This window comes from Marmota monax, unplaced genomic scaffold (genome assembly GCF_021218885.2).
Source record: "Marmota monax isolate L192 unplaced genomic scaffold, Marmota_monax_Labrador192_F-V1.1 WCK01_AAM20220418_F8-fsc00065, whole genome shotgun sequence".
NCBI lineage: Eukaryota > Metazoa > Chordata > Mammalia > Rodentia > Sciuridae > Marmota > Marmota monax.
In genome coordinates, this window is record NW_026694038.1 from 6,869,696 (window position 1) to 6,886,242 (window position 16,547).

General features: G+C 34.7%; 1 protein-coding gene and 1 pseudogene across 4 annotated transcripts in view; one reads left to right on the top strand and one right to left on the bottom strand.

The window, feature by feature from the left end:
- Positions 1-16,373, bottom strand: part of Phtf2 (putative homeodomain transcription factor 2) — a 125,744-nt gene extending 109,371 nt beyond the window's left edge. For 2 of the 4 annotated variants that reach the window (XM_046464155.2, XM_046464156.2), the window contains exon 1: positions 16,215-16,373. The gene's annotated coding sequence lies outside the window, so the exon portion shown is untranslated. Of the gene's footprint in view, positions 1-258; positions 325-16,214 lie in introns of those variants that run through there. The other 2 variants (XM_046464153.2, XM_046464154.2) reach the window with 2 other exon arrangements.
- LOC124106518 (E3 ubiquitin-protein ligase RING2-like) lies at positions 9,012-10,212 on the top strand (annotated as a pseudogene).
- Positions 16,374-16,547: the final 174 nt, after the last annotated feature.

Consider the following 16,547-nt stretch of genomic DNA (forward strand, 5'->3'; position numbering starts at 1 on the left):
AAGAAAGGAAGGCACTACAATAAACTAGAAAACAAGTTCCATAATGGCTGTAGTAAGACCTAACCTATCAATAACTACCTTGAATTATATGCATTAAATTCTCCAATTAAAAGACATAAAAGTGTGGAGTGAAGTTGTAGTTTAGTGGTATAGCACTTGCCTAGTATGTGTCATGTCCTGAGTTCAATCCACAGCATCATAAAATAAAGAAATAAATGACACAGATTAAAAAACAAGACTCAAATATATGTTACTTACAAGAAATTCACCTCTAAAGACCCACATAGACTGAAAGTGAAGAAATGGAATAGGATATTTCATGCAAATGGAATCCAAATGAAAGCCCTAAAGACAGACAAAAAAGGTCATTATATAATGATAATGGGGTCAATTTAGCAAGAAATAATTCTAAATATATATGTACCCAATATATGAGCACCCAGATAAATTTTAAAATATATATTAAAAGACCTAAAGAGAAAAACTCCAATACAATAACAGTTGGGAACCTTAACACTACACTTTCAGCAATGGACAGATCATCCAGGCAGAAAATCAACAAAGAAACAGCTGAGTTAAATTGTACCCTAAACCAAACTAACAAATATCTACAGAACATTCCACCAAACCATTGCCAAATACACATTTTTCTCAAAAGCATAAAGAACATTCTCCAGAATAGATTAAATGATAGACGACAAAACAAGTCTCAAAAGATTTTTAAAAACTGAAATCATATCAATTATCTTTTATAATTCCAATGCAATAAAACTAGAAATTAGTAACAACAATGATCCTGTTTTATGGAAATAAAAACTTAAGCTATTAAAGGTAAGGGAATATTATAACTCAACTGACTGAGACAGAGGGAGAGGGAGAGGGCGGGAGAGAGACAGAGAGGGAGGTGTGTAAAGAGAGAAGGATAAAGTAAATATGGTTAAATGTTAATATTTGAGTAATCTGGGCAAAGGGTTTACAGAAATTCTTTGTATTATTCTTGCAACTTGGTTTTTAGTCTGAAATCACATTCAAAGAAAAAATAATTATGATAAACTTTGATTCAGTTTTAAAATACCTCCTTTTTCATGTTAATTGTCTAAATGCAAACTGTCAAAATAATATACACAAAGCCTTCCTTTTATAATTAAGTTAATTTTTTCATTTAGTGTTTGCAGTAGAAATATAGGACTGGCACAAGAAAATTAGCCTTGGGGTTTAATTTTACCATTTCACATAATCCATCCATCTCCATCAGAAGAAAAGCTAAAGGTCATTCCAGTTACCTATAATGAGAATATAGATAAGCCCATTTTGCTCACAAAGACTTTTAACAGTCCTTAATATCTCTTATTCCCAAGGTTAAGTTAAATTGAACAACCAAAACATGAAAGATTATTTTCCAGTCAAGTAGTTTTTTCAGGCAGTGTTACAAATATTTTCTAATGACAATAAGTGAATTATTATACCCTTAGGGAAATAAACATTATTCATTAGTCTTCCTTGGAAATTATCTAGACATATTTTATACACATACTGTCAGTAAGAACTGGGTTTATAAAACAAGAAAAAGAAATTAGCTGCTTACATTGTAACTCATCATATTTGCCTACATTTGTTTCAAGTGAAACAGGAATGGTGAAGATAACCAAAAACATATTCAATCAATCAAAGCTCTGGTTCCAGGCATGCCATACTAATGCACTCTAAAACCAAGGGATTTACCAAGGCATAGTGGCACATGCCAGTAATCCCAGCGACTCAGGAGACTGAGGCAAGAGAATTGCAAGTTCGAAGCGAGCCTCAACAATTTAGGGAGGCTGTAAACAACTTGGTGAGAACCCGTCTCAAAACAAAAAAATAAAAAGGGCTGGAGACTTAGCTCAATGGTAAAGCGTCCCTGGGTTCAATCCTAGTACCAAAAAAAAAAGGTGGGGGGAATTTAATTGTAATTATGGTAAAAATTATGTTTCTAATATTTTTAATTTAGATTATTGCTTTAAAATTCAATATAAAAGAATTCTACTATTTAGGCATGACAGAATAATTGAAACCAAATTAATATTCCTACCTTACAAAACTAAAAAAATGGACAATATATGTGAAACATTTTTCAGGCAGAACAATAGCCAGAACAGTGATCCCTAAAAGAGTGGAAACAAAAAAGTCAGCCCTATGATTGTCCAAGGATGCTGTCTAAAAGAGTTTCTAGGATCAGTGCTAGGAGGAGGAAGCATGCAAGTCTTCCCAAACTGAGAAGACAGATTTGAGAATTCAAGGCACTAAGGTAGCTGAAGTTCCCGGGCAAAGTACCAGAAAGAGAGCTGCAAAGAAAAGTTCAGAATTCTGCAAAGGATTCCCCCTTCTTCAGCTGAGTCCTGACCAGCAAGTATGGGTAGGAAAACTAGCGTGAAGTCAGGGGTAAAAAATCACCAGGAAGAAGTAGGCAGAACAAAAATTACAAAAGCTCATATAGGGGTGGTGAAAATTCACAGTTAAAACACAGAAACTATAATAACACATAACATCTAGATATTTAAAAGGATATTTTTCAGTAGTAGGGCCAAATTAGCCTTATACTAAAGGATGCTCAGATCTCACCTAACAATGTTTATCAAGCAAACCTTGAAGATTAAACTGTTTCAAATTATTTAACTGTGTCCCTGAACACAGCTCAAAAATATTTAAAAGAATACAAAGAAAATCCAGCTCCAATTTAAAACATACAATTTCTGGCATCTAAGCAAAAATTATCCAGGCATGTAAAGAAATAGGAAAATACAACCTCTAAGGAGAAAACAGTAATGACCCAGAAATAACAAAGATGATAAAATTTGTAAATAAAGAATTAAAACACCTGTTATACACAAAACATTGTTAGAAGAAATTCAAAGTCTCAAATAAATGGCAAGAAATCCCATGTTCATGAATTAAAAGACTTACTATTGTTAAGATATCCATATAGTCCCCAAAGTAATCTACAGATTCAATGCAATGTCTATCAAACTCCCAATGGCATTTTTTGCAGAAATAGAAAAAGCCATATTAAAATTCATAAGGACTCTTAAGAGGCCCAAAATAAAACCAAATGATTCTGAAAAGATATAAATTTAGAGGACTCAAACTTCCTGATTTCAAAAGATATTTATAAAGCTACAGCAATCAAAACAGTGTGGTACTGACATAAAGAAAACAGACAAATGAAATAGAATATAAATCCTAGAAATATACCCTTGTGTATATGTCAAATGATCCTCAACAAGGGTACCAAGACTACTCAATGGAGAAAGAACGTTCTCTGCCACAAATGGGTGCTGGGAAACTGGATATTCACATGCAAAAGAATGAAGGAGGACCTTTATTTTACACCATACACAAAAATTAGCTCAAAATAGATTAAAGACATAAACATAAGATAACATTACAAAACTCCTAGAAGAAAATACAAAGGCAAAGTTTTATTACACTGACTTGGCAATGATTTATTCATTTTTGTACAAGGCAACAAAAGTACAAACTGACAAATGGATTACATCAAATTTTAACTGTCGTGCCTCAATGGACCCAACAGAATAGAATAAAAAGGACCTACAGAATGGGAGAAAATATTTGCCAAAAATATGTTTGGTAAGGGGTTAATAGCCAAAATATATAATAAATTCCTACAATTCAACAAGAAAAAAATCAAATAACCTTATTTTCTTAAAGATTTTTTTTTAAGAAAGACACAATATCTTTATTTATTTATTTTTATGTGGTGCTAAGGATTGAACCCAGTGCATCCCATGTGTGAGGCAAGCGCTCTTCCGCTGAGCTATAACCCCAGCCCCAAATAACCTTATTTTTAAAGGGGCAAGGATTTGAACAGACTTTTCTCCAAAGATAATATACAAATGGCCAATAAGCATATGAAAAGATGTTCAACATCACTAATTACCAAGAATACTAATTAAAATCACAATGAACTATCAGTTTAAAAATAAAAACAGAAAATAAGAAATAATGGTGAGGAAATTGAAACCTTTATGCATTATTGCTAGAACTATAAAACAGAATAACCAGTTTGGAAAACAGTATGGAAGTTTCTCAAAAAAACTAAAAATGGAACTACCATATGATCTAACAATTACATTTCTAAAAGTATATCCAAGAGAATTAAAAGCAAAGTCTCAAAGAGATATTTTCACACCCACATTCAAAGCAGCACTACTTATAATAATTAAGGGATAGAAGCAACTTAAATGTTCATCAGTGGACAAATGGAAAAATCATATGTAATTTGAACATACAACAAAATAGTATTTGGCCTTTAAAAAAAGGGAAATACTGTCAGATAGTACAATATGGATGAATCTTGAGAACATGATGCCAAATTAAATAAGTCAGTATAAAAAGACAAATACAGTATGATTCCTACATGATGTGCCTAGAACAGAAAAAGTCACAGAGACATAAAGTTGAAATGTGGTTGCCTGGGAAGAAGTTATTGTTTAATGGATACAGAATCCCATATTTGCAAGATGAAAAAGCCATGGAGAGCTGTTTCATAACAATTGTGAATATACTTACCACCACTGAACTGTACACTTAAATAATAAATTCCAAGTTATATGTTTTTACCAAAATTTTTTAAACTATTATGTTCTAAAAAGAACAAAAAAAAATTTAGGAAATATTTGAGAAAATACACAAAAGCATAAGAATGTTAAAAAGAGGCATGGAAGATAAAAAGATGCAAACTGGGGACTGGGGTTGTGGCTCAGCAGTAGAGCACTTGCCTAGCACATGTGAGGCCCTGGGATCGATCCTCAGCACCACATAAAAGTAAATAAACAAAATAAATGAAAAAAAAATATGCAAACTGCACTTGGACAGATGAAAAATTCAATATCTGATAAAATATAGTAGATAAGATTAACAGCAGATTAAGAAACTGGCAAGAAAAGGTTAGTCAACTTGAAGACAGCAATAAATATACAAAATGAAAACAGGAAAGAGAAAAAAAGACTTTAAAAAAAAAAAGGCAACAACAGAGCATTGGTTAGCTGTGGGCTGTGGGTTATCACTGGTTAGCTGTTGGTTATCATGTGGCCTAATATAAGTGTAACTGGAATACTGGAATAAGAGAAGAAAGACAGAAAAACTATTGAATAAACAATGGCCACAATTTTCCTAGAATTGATGTAAAAGTAAATCCAGAGACCTGAGACATTTAATAAACCTCAAGCATAATAAACCCCTCCAAAGCACAATATAATAAAAGTGCTTAAGATCAGTGGTAAAAGATAAATTTGTCATCCTATGATTCTATCCCAGCAAAAATATATTTCAAAAATAAAATTTAAAATTGTTTTTCAGATATATGAAAGCTGATGAAATTTATCAGAAGCAGATAAGCACCATAATACATGTTAAAATGTTTCCTTCACACAGAAGAAAAATGACACAAGAAGTAAATCTATATCTACACCTATACTCAAAGGAATGAAGATCTTTGAAAATGGTATATTGTTTTTAAATCTCTTCAAAAGAGAAATATTTGAAGCTTTAAAAATTGACATTATACTGGGAGGTTTATAACATGTAAAGAACTAAAACATATGACCAAAGCACAAAGTTTGAGAGAGAAGAAATAATAGTGTTATACTTCTTATATAAAGTCTTTTTTATACAAAAATAGACTGTGATAAGGGGCTGGGGTTATAGCTCGGTGGTAGAGTGCTTGCCTCACACATGTGAGGCACTGGGTCAATCCTTAGTACCACATAAAAATAAATAAAGATATTGTGTCCATCTTTAAAAAAAATCTTTAAAAAATAGAATGTGATAAGTTAAAAATGTATACTAGCTATTGCAAACAAAAAAAAGCTAAAGATAATAAGACAAAAAAAAGAACATAAAATGGTGTGATTAAAAAATACTCAATTTGAAAGAAGGCAAAATGTACAGATGGCACAATAGTAAGATGATAGTTTTAAGCCCAACAATATGAATAATCACATTAAATGTAAATGGCCTAAATTAAAAGGCAGAGATTGGGAAACTGGATTTAATAAAGCAAGATCCAACAATATGCTGTCCTTAAATATAAACAAAAAGACAGATAAAAAGTAAAATAATATACCATGCTAATACTAATTATAAAAAAGAAAAGTGAATGACTATAACAAGTAGATCACAAAGCAAATTAAGAGGGATAAAGAGAGCAATTTATAATGATAAATCTAACTCATTAAGAGATCATAAAATCCTAAATATGCATATGTCTAGAAGATTTCAAAATATATGAAGTAAAAACTGGTAGAACTTCAAGGAGAAATCGGCAAGTCCACAATTACAGAGATTTCAACACACTTCTCACAAAAATTGACAGAACAAGTAGACAGAAAATCAGCAAGGACATAAAAGACTTGCACAATGTTATTAATCAACCTGACTTCACTGACATTTATAGAACACCCACCAAACATTCTTTTCAAGTGCACATGAAACATTAAAAACAACAGATCATATTCTGGGTAATAAAACAATACTCAATAAATTAAAAAGGATTCAAGTTATACAATATATATTTTTGGCCACAATAAAATCCGTTAGAAATTGATAACTGAAAAAAATCCCCAAATATTTCAAAACTCATATACATAATTTAAATAACTGAAGGGGTCAAGGAAATCAGTGAAGACTTTAAACTTCAATAAAAATGAAAATATAATCAAATTTGTGGGATGCAGTGAAAACACTACTTAGAGGGAATTTTATAGCATTGAATACCTATTTTAGAGGATAATGAATCTTCCAAACTAATTAGCTAAGTTTCCATTTTAAGATATTAGTAAATCAAGGGCAAATAAAATACAAAGTAAACACCAGAAGGGAAATAAGAAACCAGAGAAATTAAGAACTGAAAAATTAAGACTAAAATCTGGTTTTTGAGAAGAACAATAAAACAGATAAACCTCCAGCCAGACCAAACAGGTAACAAAAAAAGAGCAAGAGAGAGAGAGAAATAGAAAAGTCACAAATTAAAATCAGACATGAGAGTAGGGATATCACTACAGATTGTAGACACTAAAAAGATAGTAAGAGGGGTCGGGGATGTGGCTCAAGCGGTAGCGCGCTCGCCTGGCATGCATGCGGCCAGGCTTCTATCCTCAGCAACACACACAAACAAAGATGTTGTGTCCGCCGAAAACTGAAAAATAAATATTAAAAAAATTCTTTAAAAAAAAAAAAAGATAGTTAAGAGAATAGTATGAACAAATTTATGTCAATAAACCTAACAATTTACATTAAATGAACAAATGTCGTCAAAGATAAAAATCTATAATACTCAAGAACAAATAAATTGAATAGTGCTTTGTCTAGTTAAAAAAAAATGAATTTGTAGTTAATATCCTTGCTACAAAGAAAACTCCAGGCCTAAATATGTAAATCACTTAGCATTGTCCAAAGCCTAAAATACACGGAGGGAAGAATACTTACCTGCCATGCGAAAGCACTACGGATATAATTTTTATATGATTATGTTAGTATTTCAGCAACATCATTCTGAAAGGAAGCTATGTGAAGAATTAAATAATATGAGGCAAATTCAAAGGAAATTAAGGATAATTTGGGGAGAATGATGAGGACCTAAACTAAGTAAAGGGGTTTTGCTTTGGTTTAATTGTGGGTATTGGGATAGGGCATGATTGAAAGATAGATAATTAGAAAAATGATCAAATGCAGTGATTAATTAGTCATGAGGAGAAAATCGGACATTCATGATTCTTGGTTTGGACACTGTAAGAATCACTCAGTAGGACAGGGAATAGAAAAGGAAAAAAAAAAAAAAAAGATGTCTGTTTTTCAACAAATGATACATTCATAGATTCAGCATCCAAAAAATAGAGATGGCAACAGGAGACATAGAATGAACACTTAGAAACTGTGTGCAGTTATATTAGCTTGCTCTATCTTTCAAGGATTTCTTGCAAGTTTTATAAAATTAATGTCTTGCCTCTTGTAAAGAATTTTAGGACTAAATAAGAAGTTAAGAGGTTTGAGAAAACAAGTCCTTTTCCCTATATACTTTAATTCATAGCACTAAGACCAAATTTTAATGATTTTTAATTGTCATTTAGAATAACAAATTCTATTCACTCTACCAGTTTAATAAGTTTCACATACTTTCTTCCAAAAAGAAATTTGAGACAGTAAAACTATTTTCCATATATATATATATGTGTATATATACATATATATACACACACATATTTATATATATATGTATTTATATTTTATATATTATATATATAATATATAAAATATATAGTATTATATATAAAATATATATTATATGAATTTGTAGTTAAAATATAATATTATATATAATTCATATATTATATAATATATTTAATATATAATATGAATTTGTTTATATATATTATCTGTATATACATTTATATATATTTTAGTTGTAGATGGACACAATATCTTTATTTTTATTTATTTATTTATTTATTTTTATGCAGTGCTGAGGATCAAACCCAGGACTTCATGCATGCGAGGCAAGCGCTCTACCATTGAGCTACAATACCAGCCCCTATTTTCCCTTCTTTTGTATGGAGTTGAAATGATTCTTTATTCAACTCTACCTTATAACTACTTAACATCCTATTGTTTCAAGGTTCAGTTTCATTGTCTGCCATTTTTCTGGTTTTCCTTACCTCTATTTGGAAACTGTCTTAAAAAAATAAAAATAAAAAACTGTTTGACAAGTACCAAATAATTACAAGGGCTTTTTTTTTTTTTTTTTTAGCAAGTCTTATAAACTTGGCACTGTTTCAAGAGCTTTAAATACAGTATCTCATTTAATTCTTAAAATCTGGCAAAGCAGTATTTTATAAATAAATAAGACTGAACTTCAATATTGTGCGCAGCGGCTAATACCTGAGTCTCGCTCTGGCCCCGACCAGCGGAGCCCCAGCTGGGGTAGAAGCCATGAAATTTTAACCGCCAAGTGAAAAACATGGACTCTCCTGCAAAGCAATGTCTCAGGCTGTGCAAATGGAACTCAACCATTAAACAAAACAAGGGAACTCAGTTTATATGAATTACAACAAACACCTCAGGAGGCAATAACAGATGGCTTGAAAATTGTGGTTTCACCTAGAAGTCTACACAGTGAATTATGTGCCCAATTTGTTTGGATATGTTGAAGAATGCCATGACTACAAAGGAGTGTTTGCATCGTTTTTGTACAGATTGTATTATCACTGCCCTTAGAAGTGGCAAAAAATAATCTCCTACTTGTTGGAAAAAGCTAGTTTCCAAAAGATCACTAAGGCCAGACCAAACTTTGATGCACTCATCAGCAAAATTTATCCAAGTCATGATAAGTACGGAGCTCATCAAGAGAGAGTATTAGCCAGAATCAACAAGCACAATAATCAACAGGTACTCAGTCACAGCATTGAGGAAGGACTAAAGATACCGGCCATAAACAGATTACAGTGAAGCAAGAAATAACAGATTGAAAATGGCAGTGGAACAGAAGATAATGGTGACAGTGACAGTTCACATTGTAGTAATGCATTCACACATAGCAATCAGGAAGCAGGTCCTAGTAACAAATGGACCAAAACATGATGATTCTGGGCTTGAACTTGATAATAACAATGCAACAGAGGCAACTGATCCAGTAATGGATGGTGCTAGTGAAACTGAATTAGTATTCAGGCCTCATCCCACACTTATGGAAAAAGATGACAATGCACAGACAAGATATATAAAGATTTCAGGTAATGCTACTGTTGATCACTTATCCAAGTATCTGGCTGTGAGATCAGCTTTACAAGAACTTTGAAGCAAGGGAGAATCAAACCAGATGAACCTTGATACAGCCAGTGAGAAGCAGTATACCATTTATATAGCAACAGCAAGTGGCCAGTTCACTATATTAAATGGCTCTTTTTCTTTGGAATTGGTCAGTGAGAAGTACTGGAAAGTGAATAAACCCAGGGAACTTTATTACACACCCACCAAGGAGCACAAATGAGCTTTTAAAAACCAATTCTGAGACTGAACTTTTTTATAGCCTGTTTCTTTAACATTAAAGATGTACCATCATTACTTTTATGAAGAAGATCTTGGATATGCTGTTCAATTTTTTCTTTCTGAGCCAGACTTGTTTACACTTTTAGAATCATTTCCCCTTAATATAAGATTTACTTTTGGAAGGGATTATAGTTATGCATTACTTTTGCTTTCCTTTGAGGAATATATCTAAGTTGTGTGCTTTCACAGAGTAGTTCCATTGGGAGCATCTTTGACCTAGGAATTTATCATAGTTCTGTATTCTTAAGTGAAGATTCAGTTGGCCATCCTTTTCCCCTCTCCCCTCAAAGTTTTTTAGGCCTATAGATTGTTAATATGTATTCTGACTTTTTTTCTTTAGAGTCTTGTATATTTATTGTTTTCTATATAAACTGTAATATCTTCATGACGACTGAGGCTCAAACTTACTGTGCTTAAAAACAATTCTCATAGGATTATTATTTTCATGGTATTTTCTTCCAAAACATTTCATTTTTAAAAGAGGTTCTTTATGAACTTGATTTCTATTGTCATGCAATGTTATTTTTTTGCCTTTTTTTTTTTTTTTTGTTACTTCCTGTAAGTTTAGATATTCTGGTCATGGGGAAGAAAATCAAAATCTTAAGTTCTATGAGCACATGGGGCATTGACATATTTCACTGAAAAAAGAAAAATTAAATTGATAGTAATTCGTAGTCCTCAACTTAAGCGTTTTGTATTAGTTCCTACTAACACTTTAGTTCCTTATTGTATGTTTTATGGTTTTTCCCTATTAAAATATCAAAAAATATGGAGAGATTTTGTACTTTAGCCTTGATGAAAAGTACAAGATATTTTCAAAGCTTCCCTAATTCTTTTCTTATTGGTAGCCATGTAAGTTTTGAGAACAATGTGGTACATGGAAAAAAAAAAAATAGGTTTGCTTCTGTTTGAAAAGTGTGCTTAGCATTTTGAGTTGCTATACCAGTGTATAAAATTGGTACTCTGCTAATTATACCCTGTAGAAGCAGATTAATGGAGCTCAAGTCCTGCTTTAATAAATAGTGAAACGTAATTCTGTAGAAGAATGTCAGCCACTACAGGATGAAGTCATTCTACTCTTACTAGTTTTATATTAAGGGACAGTGTTGACTGGGAGCCAGAAGGCTTTATGTTAACAGGTCAGAAAAAAGACTGACTTACGTGTTATTTTTCATCCTTGTCCTGATTGTAAGTATGTTTTAAATTTTATACTATCCACAGTATTTACAAAGACATGTTTGCACTGAGAAATTAACCTCAAAGGGTTTTGAAAGGAGGTAGTAGACCTCCAATACTGCTGTAACTAAAGTCTGTCTAGTCGTTGTAAATATTTATCTGTCAATTTTGACAGATTGGGGCCAGCTTGATGTTTTAAATCTTGAGCATAAAAATTTAAAGGCTTATTCAATTTTTACCATTTTAGTGAATATATTTGAAATCTGTTTTTACAGTTTATTTTGGTAAATTGTGCCATGAAATTTGAAAACCACCAAAAATTATAAATTCCTTTTCTAGTGTAATGTTAAGTTGTATAGATTATTAATGCATGTCCAATGAATATTACCCTGGTTTTGAGATAAATCTGCTTAGATTTTATTGGTGACATGTTAGATTAGTGGTTGCATTAAATAACTAAATTCCTATTGTGGTTATTAATTGAAATTGTCTTTAAGCAGAAAGTTATTTGTGACTATAAGCATTGTGCTTAGAGAATATGTGTTTTTATCTGTCAGTATGGGAGGACATAAACTGTTTGCATCATTTAAAAAAAAAAAAAACAACCTCAAAAAGATTACATAATGAGCCCAAAGTTACAGAACTGGTAGATGTTAAAATTGAGACTAGAACCCAGGACTATAAAGAACTAAAACTTGTGCCATATACTTTTCATATATTTTTTGCTACCTGTAACTTCTAACACTGAATATATTATTAAAGTAGTATCATTCACACAACAAACCTGAGTGCTTACTACATATCTTTGATATAGCTGATAGCTGTTTGTTTGGGGGCTTATTTGTTTGTGTTCGTTTTCTTTCTCTCTCTCTCTCTCTCTCTCTCTCTCTCTCTCTCTCTCTCTCTCTCTTTCTGTATCAGGGATTGAACCCAGGGGCACTTAAACACTGAGCCACATCCCCAGCTCTTCGTATTTTTATTTTCAGACAGGGTCTCACTAAGTGTCTTAGGACCTCACTAAATTGCTGAAGCTGGCTTTGAACTTTTTGAACTTTCAATCAATCCTCCTGCCTCAGTCTTCAGAGCCCTAGGATTATAGGCTTGTGCCATCACACCCGGCTAGATAAACTTTTAACAGTCACTTCCTCTACTATTTCTACAACTGGAAAGCTGCACAGTATGCATTTTTTTCTTTACTTCCTCTCATTAAATGTCAAATTTAATTACATTACGATTATTATCAGGTAGTTCTTCAGCCACAGCCATTTCCTGCCTCAGTTCCTGTTCATTACTCAGAATGAAGTCCAATAAATTTTTTTTCTTATTGCTTTAAAGCTACCTGTTTTAGGATATAGTGAGTTATTCTCAACTGAAAAAACTCACTTCTATTGTGTCATTTTCACTATTTATATAAGATTTTAACAAGCCGGACAAAAAATGCAGAAGGCTAAATGTCATTTAATAGTTTCGAATTCAGTCATATGATTCCTGACATCAAGTGATGTTTCACATTTACAAATTCAATGCAAGTAGTTTTCTCAAATTTTCAAGAGCAGGCCCAATTGAAAACATTCTATCCCACAAGCAGGTCTCAAACTAGGCTTAAGAAGATAAGTCAACATATATGCAAAAGAGAGTTTGCAATATCAACTCTATTTGGCTACAAAATAGGTAAAGAGGTGAAGGGATGACAACAGTCACTTTGAGATTCTTCTTATATCAACCATCACAAAATATGTCCCACAAATTAAGTGCAAATGCCTCTAGTAGCCAGGCATTGTGGTGCACATCTGTAATCCCAACTACTCAGAAGACTGAGGCAGAAGGATTATAATCTGAGGCCAGCCTGGGTAACTTAGACCTTTTTCAAAATTAAAAAAATAAATAAAAAAGGCTAGGCAAGTAGCTCAGAGAAGGCTCTTGGGTTCATTCCTTAGTGCTCATTCCTTAGTCCTGGGGGAGAGGGGACCCTATGGTAGTGTTTTGTTTTGTTAGTTGTCTTTTACAGAGCGAATAGAATATCTCAATGAATAATAAAACAATTGCTCTGGGGACATGTTTGGAAATAAGAGATTTAATTGGCTTTTGGAAAATAAGCATTGAAAGACAGATAGTAAACAAAAATGTAGAAAAAGTATCTATAGTTTTAGTATTTAAATATGCAATTTGCAACTACCAAAATTGGGTAATATTAACTTTGCCCAGTCACATTTACATATAATTACTATTTAAAGTTGGTCTTCTCAACTCTTTTTTATATGAAGCCACAATTACTTACCATTCCTTCAATAATCTATATCCCTATTCTGAGACTCTACCTTCTCTTGTTCTATCTGTATTGAACAATTTCTTTTCCCATTTATGAAAACAACCTTTAAACCAAGCTCCAATGGTAGCTCCTCCCTGAACCTCCCAACCCAATCTTTCTTAAAATTCTTATTTTTTCTTTATTTTTATTTTGTTTATTATGTGTACTTTAATTTTATTTAATGCTTAATATCCCCTTTGAAGTATCATCTTCTCCACTAAACAGATAAGGAGAATGAGGCTGAAAGATACTTGGTATAATGTTCAAAACTACAAAGCCCAACAGGTATTCAAACTCTAGTTTATACTTTAACTATATTCTCTTTCCATAAAACCACCAATTCTGAATTACTCTCTTATAGTATATATTGTACTGTATGATGATCACTTGTTTAAATATCTATCTTCCCACTAAATGATGCTCCTCAAAGACAGGGAAGGTGACTAGATCCTGTTATCTTAAGCAACACTCAACAGTGCCTATTATAAAATGATTTCAAACTGTTATAAAATTGGTCCAATACTGGGTTCATTTCATGGTTTTGCAGCATGGTTTCCCACTGATTAGTCTCCTTCTAACAGGTCTCTAAGAAGCCACTGTACTGTGTTGGTAAAGCATAACCGCTTGGAATCAGATTGGTTAGATGTGAATCCACTGACCAATTGGCACCAAAATCTTAAAAAAAAAAAAAATGAGTTAACCTAAATCTTGGCTAACTAATCTAAAAACAGAAAGGAAATCATGGTAATCATGGTACCTATCTCATAGGATAGGGATTAAATGAGATAATAATTAGGTAGTCCCAACCATTTTCTGATCCTCATTTTTTCAACATGCCACCATAAATTCTCTTTGGCTCAGTCTAACCACACTTTTGTCATTACAAATTCCTTGCTTTTTTGTTGGGGGAAGGCTGGGTGGGGTGCTGGGGTATCAAATCAGGACCACATGCCAAATCACATCGCCAGCCCAAGTTCCTTGCAATTATGCATTTAATGGACTAACCAAAAAGGTTTGTGGTTTAAAACTTAATCAGGATACCTTTTTTATTTTTAGAGCCAACCATCCAGTGCCAATTTGGGACTGACTCCTGAGGCCTAAGTATTCAAGAGTGCCCCCATTGTACACTATATTTGCTTTGCTTACCACATTTTCATGCTCTGCCAGAAAGCGGTAAAAATCAGAAGACAAAAACACTCCCAACATTTAAATTAATACTATGAAGCATACAAACAACTTCCCTGCGTAGGAGGTAGGCTTTTCCAGAGCAAAACATTTTCCAGGAACCACCTTGTTTCTACTCCCAGTCCTCTAGATTCCTTTCCTCTGGAATCGGCAGGCTGAGCCACTATCGACAAGTCATATCAATTTCCTTCTCTTAAAATTAGTAGTCTGTACCCCAAATCCAAGTAAGGATTTCAAACTGTTGTTTTATGGCTCTTTAGGTTAAAAGTCCATAGTCTTCAAATTCTCAGAATTTCTCTTCCAACATTAAAAACGTTGTGGAAAAAGTCCGGTTTTGGAAAAAACTAATTTTACAAAAATGTCTAAGATCAAGTACTAAGAATATTGCAAAAGCGGGAGCGGTGTGTGTGGGGGAGGCATTTAAAAATGTTGGTAAAAGCAAATCAAAAACAATAAAAGTATCTCACCTAATCTCAAGGTAAGCAGAATATACCATTAACAAGGAAAGCAAATGTAATATCTCTAATACATTTACCATGAATTTTAAGATTACTTGGCATGTTAATTACATATTGAGATTACTAAACTGTTCCACACTCTTCTTCCCGGGTTGGTGTATGCTCATATAAAGCAGCTCCTTGGTTCTGCCAGGCTAAAAATAAAATGGGTAACAGAATGATCCCTGAAGTTCTACAAGATGTGCTGAGTTAGAAAGCCATGACTCAAGAACAATACTAGAACTCCAGCTGTCAACATTAGGCAAATAAAAACAGAACAAGGTGAAGCATGCTGATGGACCCCGGTATTGTTTCCAGAAGGGAAATATCCCTCAAGGCCTTTGCATAGGATTTCAGTACCCGCTCCGCAGTCAATGTTGGGATCAGAAAACTTAACTGTCGCCTGCTCAGCTGGTACTCTGCAGCAACCCTCCTTCTCCGCCAGCAATCAGCGCGCTGAGCCGCCCTCTCCCCCGAACCCGCCCCCCATTCCCGGCCGCTAGCTGACCTATCCAGCCCGCTCAGTCTGGGCAGCCCGAAACCCCTGCACACACTCCTAGGACACGACGACACCCCGCCACCCCCTGCACAGCGCCAAAGGAAGGAAGTGAAGGAGGGGATCCTGAGGAGGGAGCCGAGGGGCGGGAGGCGGCGCTGAGCTTCGGCCCGACACCTTCAAGCCTTGAGAACCGCACGGGCTCGGGAAGAGGAAACCTGAGCTTGTGCCACCCGCCAAATGATGCGAGGGGGCCGCGGCTGACCCGGACCCGCAGGTGCAGGAGACTGCCGAGGAAGACACCGGCGGCGAAGGGCGACGCGTTGACCCCGGAGCCCCTACATCCATCCCGCGGGCCGCTCTCCTCCCTCGTCCAGATCCATCCTCGGGATTCTGTCAGAAGCCGACTACCTCCACACCGCCCGCCCAAGCGTGGAGGTGGTGCGGTTCTTACCGTAGGAGCGGGCGTCGCGCCGCTAGGAGGCGGCTGGGGTGCGCTGGGGAGACACCGAGGCGAGCGCTGCCGCCGCCGCCGCCGCCGGAGCCCGAGGAGCCACAGCTAGGCTGCGGGCGGGCGCGCTGCCTCCAGAGCGTCGCCCCACCCCCTCTCCCGCAGGATTTTGCGCCGGAGCCTGCAGTGTCCCCGCGCCGAGACTGGGAGGGCCTAGGAGGCGGGGCCCCAGCCGGGGCGGGGCCGAGTGCTGCTGGCTTGATTGGCATGTGTGCGCCCAATGAGACTACGAAAAAAACTCCAGGCTGAGCTAAGACTGACTTTCCTCCCAACCCG